The following is a 17,500-nucleotide window of genomic DNA, read 5'->3' as shown; positions in this document are numbered from 1 at the left end:
GAGAGCGATAAACCATTGTGCGTCGGACTGCGATCAGGGAATCACTAAAAAGTGCCTCGCCAGATAATGCAGCCGCTCAGTCGCCACGATATATGTATCGTATAACCACAAAAACCAAGCCGTGTATACCGAACCTGTACAGGCTAGAATCACGGTTCTACCTATACCATGCCAGCCTAGAGCATCGCTCGTCGATGGCTAGCCACAAGGGTACCCTGTACCAAGGAACGTGTCGGTAGGTCAAGCCAGCCTACCGCGACCTAGACGCCTAGGTCGCCAAGCCACGTACCGCCCCAGCTCATCCAAAGCCGACTGCCTAGGGATACCCTGTACCAGCGAGCTTCCCAGGTCAGCCTAGCCGTACTAACCGCCCCAGTATCGACAGTATAGCAGCCTATATTGTAGGCTAGTGAGCTCGGTTCGCAAGGCCGCTATACTTTTCATATATAAATGCTACACCAAAATTTTTGTCCACTTTCAACCGAGCCACCTGAAAACGCATTTTTTTCTATATAATAGTGCCAAATTCTATATGTGGGTAGTTGATCAGAAAATTTTTCGACGTACCCTGTGCCATCGAGCTTCCCAGCCCATTTTCGAACGAAAAGCAACCACGTTCTTGCCTTGCCTGGGAAGGAAAGCATTTCACGGAATGCACCTTCCCTATCGTCCGAAGCCAGCTGCCTAAGGGTACCCTGTACCAGCGAGCGCCTAGACAAGCCTAGCTCAGTGTACCGCCCCAGTACTGTGGTATAGCTCCCGATATCGTAGGCTAGTGTGCTCGGTTCGCAAGGCAGCTATACCACTACTATAGGAATGCTACACCAAAATTTTTGTTCATTTTCAACCGAGCCACCTGAAAATGCATTTTTTTCTATATAATAGTGCCAAATTCTATATGTGGGTAGTTGATCAGAAAATTTTTCGACGTACCCTGTGCCATCGAGCTTCCCAGCCCATTTTCGAACGAAAAGCAACCACGTTCTTGCCTTGCCTGGGAAGGAAAGCATTTCACGGAATGCACCTTCCCTATCGTCCGAAGCCAGCTGCCTAGGGGTACCCTGTACCAGCGAGCGCCTAGACAAGCCTAGCTCAGTGTACCGCCCCAGTACTGTGGTATAGCTCCCGATATCGTAGGCTAGTGTGCTCGGTTCGCAAGGCAGCTATACCACTACTATATGAATGCTACACCAAAATTTTTGTTCATTTTCAACCGAGCCACCTGAAAATGCATTTTTTCCTATATAATAGTGCCAAATACTATATGTGGGTAGTTGGTCAGAATATTTTTCGACGTACCCTGTGCCATCGAGCTTCCCAGCCCATTTTCGAACGAAAAGCAGCCACGTTCTTGCCTTGCCTGGGCTTGCTAGCTACCAAAGAGAGTGTGCCTGCCTCTCTCCCTTCTCGCTTGTCCTGTCCTTGGTAAGCTAGCCTTCGATCGCACCTTGCTAGCTACCAGAGAGAGAGTGTGCCTGCCTCTCTCTCTCTCTCCCTTCTCGCTTGTCCTGTCCTTGGCAAGCTAGCCTTCGATCGGACCTAGCTAGCTACCAGAGAGAGTGTGCCTTCCTCTCTCTCTCCCTTCACGCTTGTCCTGTCCTTGGTAGGCTAGCCTTCGCTCGCACCTAGCTAGCTACCAGAGAGAGAGAGTGTGTGTGTCTGCCTGCCTGCCTGCCTGCCTGCCTTATCGGCCTCTCTCTCTCGTCTCGATTCACTTTCAATCGAGACCATAGGAAACGCATTTTTTCCTATATAATAGTACCAAATACTATGTGTGGGTAGTTGGTCAAAAAGTTGCCAAAAAGGTGCACCTTTTTGAATTCGTTCCGTTTTTACCAAGGGCTTTCTACCACGGCCAAACCCTCGATTCCCCAAGCCTTTCCTCACTCTCTCTCTCTCTCTCTCTCGCACCTTGCTAGCTACCAGAGAGAGAGAGAGTGTGCCTGCCTCTCTCCCTTCTCGCTTGTCCTGTCCTTGGTAAGCTAGCCTTCGATCGGACCTAGCTAGCTACCAGAGAGAGAGAGAGAGAGTGTGCCTGCCTCTCTCTCTCTCTCCCTTCTCGCTTGTCCTGTCCTAGGTAAGCTAGCCTTCGATCGCACCGTGCTAGCTACCAGAGGGAGAGAGAGAGCGTGCCTGCCTCTCTCTCTCCCTTCACGCTTGTCCTGTCCTTGGTAGGCTAGCCTTCGCTCGCACCTAGCTAGCTACCAGAGAGAGAGAGTGTGTGTGTCTGCCTGCCTGCCTGCCTGCCTGCCTTATCGGCCTCTCTCTCTCGTCTCGATTCACTTTCAATCGAGACCATAGGAAACGCATTTTTTCCTATATAATAGTACCAAATACTATGTGTGGGTAGTTGGTCAAAAAGTTGCCAAAAAGGTGCACCTTTTTGAATTCGTTCCGTTTTTACCAAGGGCTTTCTACCACGGCCAAACCCTCGATTCCCCAAGCCTTTCCTCACTCTCTCTCTCTCTCTCGCACCTTGCTAGCTACCAGAGAGAGAGAGAGTGTGCCTGCCTCTCTCCCTTCTCGCTTGTCCTGTCCTTGGTAAGCTAGCCTTCGATCGGACCTAGCTAGCTACCAGAGAGAGAGAGAGAGAGTGTGCCTGCCTCTCTCTCTCTCTCCCTTCTCGCTTGTCCTGTCCTAGGTAAGCTAGCCTTCGATCGCACCGTGCTAGCTACCAGAGGGAGAGAGAGAGCGTGCCTGCCTCTCTCTCTCCCTTCACGCTTGTCCTGTCCTTGGTAGGCTAGCCTTCGCTCGCACCTAGCTAGCTACCAGAGAGAGAGAGTGTGTGTGTCTGCCTGCCTGCCTGCCTGCCTGCCTTATCGGCCTCTCTCTCTCGTCTCGATTCACTTTCAATCGAGACCATAGGAAACGCATTTTTTCCTATATAATAGTACCAAATACTATGTGTGGGTAGTTGGTCAAAAAGTTGCCAAAAAGGTGCACCTTTTTGAATTCGTTCCGTTTTTACCAAGGGCTTTCTACCACGGCCAAACCCTCGATTCCCCAAGCCTTTCCTCACTCTCTCTCTCTCGCACCTTGCTAGCTACCAGAGAGAGAGAGAGTGTGCCTGCCTCTCTCCCTTCTCGCTTGTCCTGTCCTTGGTAAGCTAGCCTTCGATCGGACCTAGCTAGCTACCAGAGAGAGAGAGAGAGTGTGCCTGCCTCTCTCTCTCTCTCTCCCTTCTCGCTTGTCCTGTCCTAGGTAAGCTAGCCTTCGATCGCACCGTGCTAGCTACCAGAGAGAGAGAGAGCGTGCCTGCCTCTCTCCCTTCTCGCTTGTCCTGTCCTTGGTAAGCTAGCCTTCGATCGGACCTAGCTAGCTACCAGAGAGAGAGAGAGAGAGTGTGCCTGCCTCTCTCTCTCTCTCCCTTCTCGCTTGTCCTGTCCTAGGTAAGCTAGCCTTCGATCGCACCGTGCTAGCTACCAGAGAGAGAGAGAGCGTGCCTGCCTCTCTCTCTCCCTTCACGCTTGTCCTGTCCTTGGTAGGCTAGCCTTCGCTCGCACCTAGCTAGCTACCAGAGAGAGAGAGAGTGTGTGTGTCTGCCTGCCTGCCTTATCGGCCTCTCTCTCTCGTCTCGATTCACTTTCAATCGAGACCATAGGAAACGCATTTTTTCCTATATAATAGTACCAAATACTATGTGTGGGTAGTTGGTCAAAAAGTTGCCAAAAAGGTGCACCTTTTTGAATTCGTTCCGTTTTTACCAAGGGCTTTCTACCACGGCCAAACCCTCGATTCCCCAAGCCTTTCCTCACTCTCTCTCTCTCTCTCGCACCTTGCTAGCTACCAGAGAGAGAGAGAGTGTGCCTGCCTCTCTCCCTTCTCGCTTGTCCTGTCCTTGGTAAGCTAGCCTTCGATCGGACCTAGCTAGCTACCAGAGAGAGAGAGAGAGTGTGCCTGCCTCTCTCTCTCTCTCTCCCTTCTCGCTTGTCCTGTCCTAGGTAAGCTAGCCTTCGATCGCACCGTGCTAGCTACCAGAGAGAGAGAGAGCGTGCCTGCCTCTCTCCCTTCTCGCTTGTCCTGTCCTTGGTAAGCTAGCCTTCGATCGGACCTAGCTAGCTACCAGAGAGAGAGAGAGAGAGTGTGCCTGCCTCTCTCTCTCTCTCCCTTCTCGCTTGTCCTGTCCTTGGTAAGCTAGCCTTCGATCGCACCGTGCTAGCTACCAGAGAGAGAGAGAGAGTGTGCCTGCCTCTCTCTCTCCCTTCTCGCTTGTCCTGTCCTTGGTAGGCTAGCCTTCGCTCGCACCTAGCTAGCTACCAGAGAGAGAGAGAGAGAGTGTGTGTGTCTGCCTGCCTTATCGGCCTCTCTCTCTCTCTCGTCTCGATTCACTTTCAATCGAGACCATAGGAAACGCATTTTTTCCTATATAATAGTGCCAAATACTATGTGTGGGTAGTTGGTCAAAAAGTTGCCAAAAAGGTGCACCTTTTTGAATTCGTTCCGTTTTTACCAAGGGCTTTCTACCACGGCCAAACCCTCGATTCCCCAAGCCTTTCCTCACTCTCTCTCTCTCGCACCTTGCTAGCTACCAGAGAGAGAGAGAGTGTGCCTGCCTCTCTCCCTTCTCGCTTGTCCTGTCCTTGGTAAGCTAGCCTTCGATCGGACCTAGCTAGCTACCAGAGAGAGAGAGAGAGTGTGCCTGCCTCTCTCTCTCTCTCTCTCCCTTCTCGCTTGTCCTGTCCTAGGTAAGCTAGCCTTCGATCGGACCTAGCTAGCTACCAGAGAGAGAGTGTGCCTGCCTCTCTCCCTTCTCGCTTGTCCTGTCCTTCGTACGCTAGCCTTCGATCGCACCTTGCTAGCTACCAGAGAGAGAGTGTGCCTGCCTCTCTCCCTTCTCGCTTGTCCTGTCCTTGGTAAGCTAGCCTTCGATCGGACCTAGCTAGCTACCAGAGAGAGAGAGAGAGAGTGTGCCTGCCTCTCTCTCTCCCTTCTCGCTTGTCCTGTCCTTGGTAGGCTAGCCTTCGCTCGCACCTAGCTAGCTACCAGAGAGAGAGAGAGTGTGTGTCTGCCTGCCTGCCTGCCTTATCGGCCTCTCTCTCTCGTCTCGATTCACTTTCAATCGAGACCATAGGAAACGCATTTTTTCCTATATAATAGTACCAAATACTATGTGTGGGTAGTTGGTCAAAAAGTTGCCCAAAAGGTGCACCTTTTTGAATTCGTTCCGTTTTTACCAAGGGCTTTCTACCACGGCCAAACCCTCGATTCCCCAAGCCTTTCCTCACTCTCTCTCTCGCACCTTGCTAGCTACCAGAGAGAGAGAGTGTGCCTGCCTCTCTCCCTTCTCGCTTGTCCTGTCCTTAGTAAGCTAGCCTTCGATCGGACCTAGCTAGCTACCAGAGAGAGAGAGTGTGCCTGCCTCTCTCTCTCTCCCTTCTCGCTTGTCCTGTCCTTGGTAAGCTAGCCTTCGATCGCACCTTGCTAGCTACCAGAGAGAGAGAGCGTGCCTGCCTCTCTCCCTTCACGCTTGTCCTGTCCTTGGTAGGCTAGCCTTCGATCGCACCTAGCTAGCTACCAGAGAGAGAGAGTGTGTGTCTACCTGCCTGCCTGCCTTATCGGCCTCTCTCTCTCTCTCGTCTCGATTCACATTCAATCGAGACCATAGGAAACGCATTTTTTCCTATATAATAGTGCCAAATACTATATGTGGGTAGTTAGTTAGGAAAGTTTCAACTTCCTAACCTTACAGACACTACCCAAGCCATATCGCTACTAGAGCGAGAGAGGGTGCCCCTGCCTCTCTCTCTCTCTACCTTTCGCTCTACTCCTAGCACTCCTGGCTAGATCGGCATTGCATGCTGGCTGGGACGACCTATCCAACGAGGGGTCGATCGTCCCGATGCGACCAGGCGATCGGTCGCAACAGGGAAGAAACCAGCTATCGTACTACGTCTCTAATGCAATGTATAGGACCCCAAAATCACTTCTTCCCTATATATAGTGCCAAATTCTATATGGGGGTAGTTGGTCAGGAAAGTTTCAATTTTGAAATCGTGCCTTTGCTACCAACGGCTTTGCACCAAGGGAAAGCCAGGGGTACACAAGGACTAGCGCCACAGTCTCACTTCTCGGTTTTATTTTATTCATTATCTCGGTAACGGATAGGAATTTTTTGATGGGGTTTGCTTTGGCAGATCGGCCATTACGAGAGCTATAAAGCAATGTCAACTGCGAGATTCGAACTCTTCCCTGTTGGTCGGGGCGGTGGGTGCGTCAAAACATATGACTTTTCAAAAAATCGACTTTATGCCGTTTCACTAAATGTTGAATATCTCGGGAACCCCTTGATATTTTTCCATGGGGTTTGCATTGGAATATTGGCCAATGAAAGGTCTAGATTGCTATGTCGGCGGCGGGATTCGAACTCGTGCTAGGTCGTTTTCACAGTGAAAAAACCGATGAACAAATGACTTTTTTGGCAATATCTCCGTAACAAATGGGAATATTTCGACGAGGTTTATGCCGGCAAGTCGGTCTCGATAGCCTGTATCAGAAAATAACAAGTTGCCTGGCACACCTCCTCCCCAATCGTCGGGGCGGTGGGTGCGTCAAAACATATGACTTTTCAAAAAAAATCGACTTTATGCCGTTTCACTAAATGTTGAATATCTCGGGAACCCCTTGATATTTTTCCATGGGGTTTGCATTAGAATATTGGCCAATGAAGGGTCTAGATTGCTATGTCGGCGGCGGGATTCGAACTCGTGCTAGGTCGTTTTCACAGTGAAAAAACCGATGAACAAATGACTTTTTTGGCAATATCTCCGTAACAAATGGGAATATTTCGACGGGGTTTATGTCGGCAAGTCGGCCTCGATAGCCTGTATCAGAAAATATCAAGTTGCCTGGCACACCTCCTCCTCAATCGTCGGGGCGGTGGGTGCGTCAAAACATATGACTTTACAAAAAGTCTTTATGCCGTTTCACTAAACGTTGAATATTTCGGGAACCGCTTGACATTTTTCCATGGGGTTTGCATTGGAATATTGGACAATGAAGGTTCTAGACTGCCATGTCGACGGCGGGATTCGAACTTGTGCTAGGTCGTCCTCACAATTAAAAAACCGATGAAAAGCTACAGTTTCCCCCATATCTCCCGAACGGCTGGGAATATTTTCAAGCGGTTTGCTGCAGCGTGTCGGGGCCACGGGGCCACGTCGGGGAACGGGTGCCACCCGGACGCCACCGGGCGAGGTGGTGTCAAAATGGCGGAAAAACCGTTAGGTTCCTAGAATGAAGTGGTGGAAGGGAACGTCACATTGGCACGTTTCACACCTCGGCAGACGCGCCTGGTCGAGACGAAGACAGAGAGTGCTGGATGATGAAAATCGGTGGAGGTTTGGCCGAGTTAGGGGCTATTTTGTCACCCGGCAGGGGCCACAAAACGACAAAGTCCGAAAAGCTACAGTTTCCCCCATATCTCCCGAACGGCTGGGAATATTTTCAAGCGGTTTGCTGCAGCGTGTCGGGGCCACGGGGCCACGTCGGGGAACGGGTGCCACCCGGACGCCACCGGGCGAGGTGGTGTCAAAATGGCGGAAAAACCGTTAGGTTCCTAGAATGAAGTGGTGGAAGGGAACGTCACATTGGCACGTTTCACACCTCGGCAGACGCGCCTGGTCGAGACGAAGACAGAGAGTGCTGGATGATGAAAATCGGTGCAGGTTTGGCCGAGTTAGGGGCTATTTTGTCACCCGGCAGGGGCCACAAAACGACAAAGTCCGTAAAGCTACAGTTTCCCCCATATCTCCAGAACGGCTGGGAATATTTTCAAGCGGTTTGCTGCAGCGTGTCGGGGCCACGGGGCCACGTCGGGGAACGGGTGCCACCCGGACGCCACCGGGCGAGGTGGTGTCAAAATGGCGGAAAAACCGTTAGGTTCCTAGAATGAAGTGGTGGAAGGGAACGTCACATTGGCACGTTTCACACCTCGGCAGACGCGCCTGGTCGAGACGAAGACATAGAGTGGTAGATGTTGAAAATCGGTGGAGGTTTGGCCGAGTTAGGGGCTATTTTGTCACCCGGCAGGGGCCACAAAACGACCAAGTCCGAAAAGCTACAGTTTCCCCCATATCTCCAGAACGGCTGGGAATATTTTCAAGCGGTTTGCTGCAGCGTGTCGGGGCCACGGGGCCACGTCGGGGAACGGGTGCCACCCGGACGCCACCGGGCGAGGTGGTGTCAAAATGGCGGAAAAACCGTTAGGTTCCTAGAATGAAGTGGTGGAAGGGAACGTCACATTGGCACGTTTTACACCTCGGCAGACGCGCCTGGTCGAGACGAAGACATAGAGTGGTAGATGTTGAAAATCGGTGGAGGTTTGGCCGAGTTAGGGGCTATTTTTCACCCATGCCACAATAGTCAAGGTCAAGGTAGGGAGCGTGGGAAAATAGTGTTTTTCTCCCAAGCGTGGAAAGATATGTTAAAGTTTGACCCACCGGCGCCTAGGTCTGGATGAGTCGCACCTGCCTGTGTTATCCCCGTGCATGTCGCTGTGTCCGTTCGTGCGTACGCCTTCGCATAGCAAACGCTTCGGTGCCAAGTCGGTAGCTTAAAGTTGGTTTTCTCCGAAAGCCTATGAGCGATCTTAAGGTGCGACCCATCGGCAGATGGGCCTCGACGAGACGCAGCTGGCAGTGAAAACCCCATGGATCTCGGCTGGTCCGATCGTCCGTAAGTCAAAGAAAACGAATGCAATGGAATTCGCAATGGTCAGCTCGCTGCGAGAATCGGATTATTTTTTTTCCTGGCCAAACGGGTGGACCAATGGGCAATTGCAAGACGTCATTCGATCTGGCGTGACGAGAGGCGTCTTGGAAAAAAAAATAAGTCCATTGGACCTGTACGTTCGTCCGTAATGGTGAGAAAACCGATTTTTGGAACCCCCCTCCAATGTTAAAGTGAAAATGTCCATTAAAAAAAGTTTTCTCGCCGACGGGTAGAGGTATTGTCCCGTGTCGTGGTTCGACCGCTCGGGCCCGACGAGACGCGTCTGCCGGTGCCAGGCACGGTCGAGTAGGCGTGTCCGTTCGTCCGTGCGCTCTGGAAAACGTTTTCAGCCGCGCCGAACCATACGAGTGCGAAGTTGGCTTAAATCGAGTTTGCTCGAAAAGTAATGGACCGATTTTGACATGCGACCTACCGACAGGTCGGTCTCGGCAAGACACGTCGGACGGTGTGAAAGACATGGAATTCCCATCGTCCGTTCGTCCGTCCGGGGAAGAAAACGGGCCCGTTGATGTCAATGTCGGAAGCGGGCGACATTGGGTCGAAGCGAGTTTTGAGCATCGCCACTTAAAGGTATGTTGCCATGCCCTACGTCGTAAGATGGGCCTGGAAGAGCCGCATCTGGTGGTGCAAACCGCATGAAAATCGGCTTGTCCGTTCGTCCGTGCGACCCGTCCACGTGCATGTCGCTGGAGCGCGACATGGGGTTGAAGCGAGTTTTCAGCATCGCCACTTGGCAGGATGTTGACGAGCCATACGTCGGACGATGGGCCTGGAGAAGACGCATCTGTGCGTGCAAACCCCGTGAAAATCTGCTGGTCCGTTCGTCCGTACGGCTGAGAAAATGCGTAGTTCAAGGTCAAGGTCGGGAGCGTGGGAAAAAAATGGCTTGGGTGCAGTTTTCTCTGGAACGGCAAGAGCTATCTTGAAGTGGGAAGCACCGGCACATCGGCCCGGACGAGTCGCATCTGCCTGCGAAAAGGGCATTTGAATCACCGTGTCCGTTCGTGTGCAGGACGAGGAAAATGAATGGTTTGACTGTTGCGGAGAAGACGGATCCGTACTTGGAGTTAGTACGTGATTTACGCTGGCGCACAAAGAGAGATATGAATACCAAGAAGAAGAAGAAGAAGAAGAAGAAGAAGAAGAAGAAGAAGAAAAAATTAGAAAATAAAAATAACAAAGAAGAAGAAGAAGGAAGGCGGGAAGAAAGAACATAATAATAATAATAATAATAATAATAATAATAATAATAATAATAATAAAACCCGCAATACAAGGTGATTTTGTACGATACTATTTAAAACACTTTATGGAAGCGTTCGATTGTCGTTTCTATGCATAAATTTGGCAATTGTAATCCATTCCACTGCATTTTTCATGATGGGAAAATATTGTCCCACTTGGGCAAAGATTGGCCCAAAATCTACCTGGCATTGGAAGCACTTGGCTTCATTCACCTTAGGACTCCAGCGTTACCTTGTCGTACAGACAATATTGTGTAGGCATGTTTGTCCAATTCCTTGGTTCGACATTAAAATCACTTCATACAAACAATATAAGTGATTTCGTCCAATTGCGCTCTTTGACAAATTTCAAAATTGTGTGCAATTCGATCATGTGGCATTGATAAACACTTTACAGAAGCGTTTAATTATGTTCTGTCTGCATGAAGTTGGCATTTTCCATGATGGGAAATATTTGTCCAAAACCTACATGTTATCTGGCTTTGAGCCCCCCCCCAAAATTGCCAAGAAAAGTAGCAAAATGTGGCCAAAAACCTACGTTATTGGGTTTGGGGCAAAAATTTGCACAACAATGTTCCGAAAAGTGGCCAAAAACCTACCTAAACTTTTCTGAGACACGCTCGACAGTGTCTTCTTTCCGCACGGTTTGTGTCAAGCCCGTTCCCTTGGCTGTGACGGGAACAAATAAATTTAAAAAAAAAAAAAAACAAAGGAAAAAAAAAAAAAAGAAAAGAAAAGAAAAGAAAAGAAAAAATCGTATCTGTAGAACGGTAAAAGATATTCTCATGCGGTTTGCGTTGGCTGCTGCGTCCTAGACAGAGCTATTATGTCTCTCTGTATGTATGTATGTATGTATGTATGTATGTATGTATGTATGTATGTATGTATGTATGCAAATCAATAAATAACCAAGTCCAACAAAACCCATTTCTTCCATGCAAGTGTAAAGTTTCGAAAAATTGAAAGCTTAGGAATAGAGCGACGTGCCATATGTCGGCAGATCGGGCTCGAAGAGACGACTCTGTTAGAGCAAACCGCACGTCAATAGCCCTGTCCGTTCGTCCGTACGCTTCGAGAAACCGACCGTTTCTAGGTAAAACGCGGCTTAAAGTTCCTTTCCTCCGGAAGGGCAAGAGCTAGGTAGACGTGCGACCCAGGGCCAGATTGGTCTTGAAGAGACGCGTCAGGCAGTGAAAACCCCACGAAAATCGGACTGTCCGTTCGCCCGCCATTGGAAGAAAACCGATTCCTTCCATGCAAGTGTGAAGTTTCGAAAAATTGAAAGCTTAGGAATAGAGCGACGTGCCATATGTCGGCAGATCGGGCTCGACGAGGCCACTGTGCTAGAGCAAACCGAACGTCGATAGCCCTGTCCGTTCGTCCGTTCGCTTCGAAAAACCGACCGTTTTTAGGTGAAACGCGGCGTAAAGTTCCTTTTCTCGGGAGGGGCAAGAGCTAGGTGGACGTGCCACCCACGGCCAGATTGGCCTTGAAGAGACGCGTCTGGCAGTGAAAACCCCACGAAAATCGGACAGTCCGTTCGTCCGTGCGACCATGAAAAGCCGAAGGTCAAGGTCGTTGCCATCACGGCATTCCGTTGGTTCGGTATCTTCACTCGAATACCTATATCTTTCGAACGCTCGAAGATATTTTCGTGCGGTTTGCTGCGGCTGATGGGTCTGAGAAAGACCTATCCGTCGATGCCTTGCGCTGGAAGATGGCTTCATCCTGGACGAGGCGGTGGCCATTTCAGCGAGAGACGAAAGTAATGGGAAAATAACAAGTAACCGACTTCGCTCGGGAAGCAATTTATCGGCACTCTTGCTAGAAAATTCGTGTCTCTAAAACGGCGAAAGATATTCTCGTGCGGTTTGCGGTGGCGGCTGCGTCCTAGAGAGAGCTATCCACGCATGCCTTGCCGAGCGAGATGGCTTCAAAGATGGCTTCGTGATGGCCGTTCAGGCACAGGCAGAAATCACTGGAGGGGGGGATAGACACACAAAACTCGCTCGGTATGCAATTTATCGGCACACTTGCTAGAAAATTCGTGTCTCTAAAACGGCGAAAGATATTCTCGTGCGGTTTGCGGTGGCGGCTGCGTCCTAGACAGAGCTATCCACGCATGCCTTGCCGAGCGAGATGGCTTCAAAGATGGCTTCGTGATGGCCGTTCAGGCACAGGCAGAAATCACTGGAGGGGGGGATAGACACACAAAACTCGCTCGGTATGCAATTTATCGGCACACTTGCTAGAAAATTCGTGTCTCTAAAACGGCGAAAGATATTCTCGTGCGGTTTGCGGTGGCGGCTGCGTCCTAGACAGAGCTATCCACGCATGCCTTGCCGAGCGAGATGGCTTCAAGGATGGCTTCGTGATGGCCGTTCAGGCACAGGCAGAAATCACTGGAGGGGGGGATAGACACACAAAACTCGCTCGGGAAGCAATTTATCGGCACACTTGCTAGAAAATTCGTATCTCTAAAACGGCGAAAGATATTCTCGTGCGGTTTGCGGTGGCGGCTGCGTCCTAGAGAGAACTATCCACGCATGCCTTGCCGAGCGAGATATATATATATATATATATATATATATATATATATATATATATATATATATATATATTCACACACACACACACACAAAGACACACACACACACACACACACACACACACACACACACACACACACACACACACACACACACACACACACACACACACATCAATTAATAACTAAGTCCAACGTTGGTTTTAGTTACTTCGCTTCCAAGGGCTTTGCACCAAGGGAATGTCAGGGGTACACAAGGCCTAGCGCCGACGGCGGGAGGTATTATCAAATGTCAGATGCCAAAAGATCTGTCTTGAATAGACGCGTCGGCCTGTGCCAAATATATCTTAATGGCTGCGTCCGTTCGTCCGCCATCGGGAGAAAACCGTTTTCTTCCATGCAAGTGTGAAGTTTCGAAAAATTGAAATCTTTGGAATATAGCGACGTGCCACATGTCGGCAGATCGGGCTCGAAGAGACGACTCTGTTAGAGCAAACCGCACGTCAATAGCCCTGTCCGTTCGTCCGTACGCTTCGAGAAACCGACCGTATCTAGGTAAAACGCGGCTTAAAGTTCCTTTCCTCCGGAAGGGCAAGAGCTAGGTGGACGTGCGACCCAGGGCCAGATTGGTCTTGAAGAGACGCGTCAGGCAGTGAAAACCCCACGAAAATCGGACTGTCCGTTCGCCCGCCATTGGAAGAAAACCGATTCCTTCCATGCAAGTGTGAAGTTTCGAAAAATTGAAAGCTTAGGAATAGAGCGACTTGCCATATGTCGGCAGATCGGGTTCGACGAGGCCACTGTGCTAGAGCAAACCGAAGGTCGATAGCCCTGTCCGTTCGTCCGTACGCTTCGAAAAACCGACCGTTTTTAGGTGAAACGCGGCGTAAAGTTCCTTTTCTCGGGAGTTGGAAGAGCTAGGTGGACGTGCGACCCACGGCCAGATTGGCCTTGAAGAGACGCGTCTGGCAGTGAAAACCCCACGAAAATCGGACTGTCCGTTCGTCCGTGCGACCATGAAAAGCCGAAGGTCAAGGTCGTTGCCATCACGGCATTCCGTTGGTTCGGTATCTTCACTCGAATACCTATATCTTTCGAACGCTCGAAGATATTTTCGTGCGGTTTGCTGCGGCTGATGGGTCTGAGAAAGACCTATCCGTCGATGCCTTGCGCAGGAAGATGGCTTCATCCTGGACGAGGCGGTGGCCATTTCAGCGAGAGACGAAAGTAATGGGAAAATAACAAGTAACCGACTTCGCTCGGGAAGCAATTTATCGGCACTCTTGCTAGAAAATTCGTGTCTCTAAAACGGCGAAAGATATTCTCGTGCGGTTTGCGGTGGCGGCTGCGTCCTAGAGAGAGCTATCCACGCATGCCTTGCCGAGCGAGATGGCTTCAAAGATGGCTTCGTGATGGCCGTTCAGGCACAGGCAGAAATCACTGGAGGGGGGGATAGACACACAAAACTCGCTCGGTATGCAATTTATCGGCACACTTGCTAGAAAATTCGTGTCTCTAAAACGGCGAAAGATATTCTCGTGCGGTTTGCGGTGGCGGCTGCGTCCTAGACAGAGCTATCCACGCATGCCTTGCCGAGCGAGATGGCTTCAAAGATGGCTTCGTGATGGCCGTTCAGGCACAGGCAGAAATCACTGGAGGGGGGGATAGACACACAAAACTCGCTCGGTATGCAATTTATCGGCACACTTGCTAGAAAATTCGTGTCTCTAAAACGGCGAAAGATATTCTCGTGCGGTTTGCGGTGGCGGCTGCGTCCTAGACAGAGCTATCCACGCATGCCTTGCCGAGCGAGATGGCTTCAAGGATGGCTTCGTGATGGCCGTTCAGGCACAGGCAGAAATCACTGGAGGGGGGGATAGACACACAAAACTCGCTCGGGAAGCAATTTATCGGCACACTTGCTAGAAAATTCGTATCTCTAAAACGGCGAAAGATATTCTCGTGCGGTTTGCGGTGGCGGCTGCGTCCTAGAGAGAACTATCCACGCATGCCTTGCCGAGCGAGATATATATATATATATATATATATATATATATATATATATATATATATATATATATATATATATATATATATATATATATATTCACACACACACACACACAAAGACACACACACACACACACACACACACACACACACACACACACACACACACACACACACACACACACACACACACACACACACACACATCAATTAATAACTAAGTCCAACGTTGGTTTTAGCTTCGCTTCCAAGGGCTTTGCACCAAGGGAATGTCAGGGGTACACAAGGCCTAGCGCCGACGGCGGGAGGTATTATCAAATGTCAGATGCCAAAAGATCTGTCTTGAATAGACGCGTCGGCCTGTGCCAAATATATCTTAATGGCTGCGTCCGTTCGTCCGCCATCGGGAGAAAACCGTTTTCTTCCATGCAAGTGTGAAGTTTCGAAAAATTGAAATCTTTGGAATATAGCGACGTGCCACATGTCGGCAGATCGGGCTCGAAGAGACGACTCTGTTAGAGCAAACCGCACGTCAATAGCCCTGTCCGTTCGTCCGTACGCTTCGAGAAACCGACCGTATCTAGGTAAAACGCGGCTTAAAGTTCCTTTCCTCCGGAAGGGCAAGAGCTAGGTGGACGTGCGACCCAGGGCCAGATTGGTCTTGAAGAGACGCGTCAGGCAGTGAAAACCCCACGAAAATCGGACTGTCCGTTCGCCCGCCATTGGAAGAAAACCGATTCCTTCCATGCAAGTGTGAAGTTTCGAAAAATTGAAAGCTTAGGAATAGAGCGACTTGCCATATGTCGGCAGATCGGGCTCGACGAGGCCACTGTGCTAGAGCAAACCGAAGGTCGATAGCCCTGTCCGTTCGTCCGTACGCTTCGAAAAACCGACCGTTCTTAGGTGAAACGCGGCGTAAAGTTCCTTTTCTCGGGAGTTGGAAGAGCTAGGTGGACGTGCGACCCACGGCCAGATTGGCCTTGAAGAGACGCGTCTGGCAGTGAAAACCCCACGAAAATCGGACTGTCCGTTCGTCCGTGCGACCATGAAAAGCCGAAGGTCAAGGTCGTTGCCATCACGGCATTCCGTTGGTTCGGTATCTTCACTCGAATACCTATATCTTTCGAACGCTCGAAGATATTTTCGTGCGGTTTGCTGCGGCTGATGGGTCTGAGAAAGACCTATCCGTCGATGCCTTGCGCAGGAAGATGGCTTCATCCTGGACGAGGCGGTGGCCATTTCAGCGAGAGACGAAAGTAATGGGAAAATAACAAGTAACCGACTTCGCTCGGGAAGCAATTTATCGGCACTCTTGCTAGAAAATTCGTATCTCTAAAACGGCGAAAGATATTCTCGTGCCGTTTGCGGTGGCGGCTGCGTCCTAGACAGAGCTATCCACGCATGCCTTGCCGAGCGAGATGGCTTCAAGGATGGCTTCGTGATGGCCGTTCAGGCACAGGCAGAAATCACTGGAGGGGGGGATAGACACACAAAACTCGCTCGGTATGCAATTTATCGGCACTCTTGCTAGAAAATTCGTGTCTCTAAAACGGCGAAAGATAGTCTCGTGCGGTTTGCGGTGGCGGCTGCGTCCTAGACAGAGCTATCCACGCATGCCTTGCCGAACGAGATGGCTTCAAAGATGGCTTCGTGATGGCCGTCCAGGCACAGGCAGAAATCACTGGAGGGGGGGATGGGATAGACACACAAAACTCGCTCGGTATGCAATTTATCGGCACACTTGCTAGAAAATTCGCGTCTCTAAAACGGCGAAAGATATTCTCGTGCGGTTTGCGGTGGCGGCTGCGTCCTAGACAGAGCTATGCACGCATGCCTTGCCGAACGAGATGGCTTCAAGGATGGCTTCGTGATGGCCGTTCAGGCACAGGCAGAAATCACTGGAGGGGGGGATAGACACACAAAACTCGCTCGGGAAGCAATTTATCGGCACACTTGCTAGAAAATTCGCGTCTCTAAAACGGCGAAAGATAGTCTCGTGCGGTTTGCGGTGGCGGCTGCGTCCTAGACAGAGCTATCCACGCATGCCTTGCCGAGCGAGATGGCTTCAAAGATGGCTTCGTGATGGCCGTCCAGGCACAGGCAGAAATCACTGGAGGGGGGGGGGGGGGGGAATGGGATAGACACACAAAACTCGCTCGGTATGCAATTTATCGGCACACTTGCTAGAAAATTCGCGTCTCTAAAACGGCGAAAGATATTCTCGTGCGGTTTGCGGTGGCGGCTGCGTCCTAGACAGAGCTATCCACGCATGCCTTGCCGAGCGAGATGGCTTCAAAGATGGCTTCGTGATGGCTGTTCAGGCACAGGCAGAAATCACTGGAGGGGGGGATAGACACACAAAACTCGCTCGGGAAGCAATTTATCGGCACACTTGCTAGAAAATTCGTGTCTCTGAAACGGAGAAAGATATTCTCGTGCGGTTTGCGGTGGCGGCTGCGTCCTAGACAGAGCTGTCCACGCATGCCTTGCGGAGAGAAGAAGGAAAAAAAAATGGAAGAAAATGACAATCGTGGCCAAAGAGAAACGATTTTTAACCGGCCACGGTTGTCATTTTCTTCCAAGTGTTAAAAAAAAAAAATAAAATAAAAACTAAGTCCAACTTTTTCACCAGTTCTCACCCACCAGTTTCTGACATCCATCGTCAAAAAACTAAGTCCAACGCACTGCGTGAAAAAAAACTAAGTCCAACTTTTTCACCAGTTTTCACCCACCAGTTTCTGACATCCACCGTCAAAAAACTAAGTCCAACTTTTTCACCAGTTCTCACCCACCAGTTTCTGACATCCATCGTCAAAAAACTAAGTCCAAAGCACTGCGTGAAAAAAAACCAAGTCCAACTTTTCACCAGTTCTCACCCACCAGTTTCTGGCATCCACCGTCAAAAAACTAAGTCCAACTTTTTCACCAGTTCTCACCCACCAGTTTCTGGCATCCACCGTCAAAAAAC

The sequence above is a fragment of the Sinohyriopsis cumingii genome, unplaced genomic scaffold (assembly GCF_028554795.1).
Source record: "Sinohyriopsis cumingii isolate HCF-2022 unplaced genomic scaffold, ASM2855479v2 utg004681l, whole genome shotgun sequence".
Classification (NCBI taxonomy): domain Eukaryota; kingdom Metazoa; phylum Mollusca; class Bivalvia; order Unionida; family Unionidae; genus Sinohyriopsis; species Sinohyriopsis cumingii.
The sequence above is the reverse complement of the archived record's forward strand: the minus strand, read 5'-3'. Positions refer to the sequence as shown.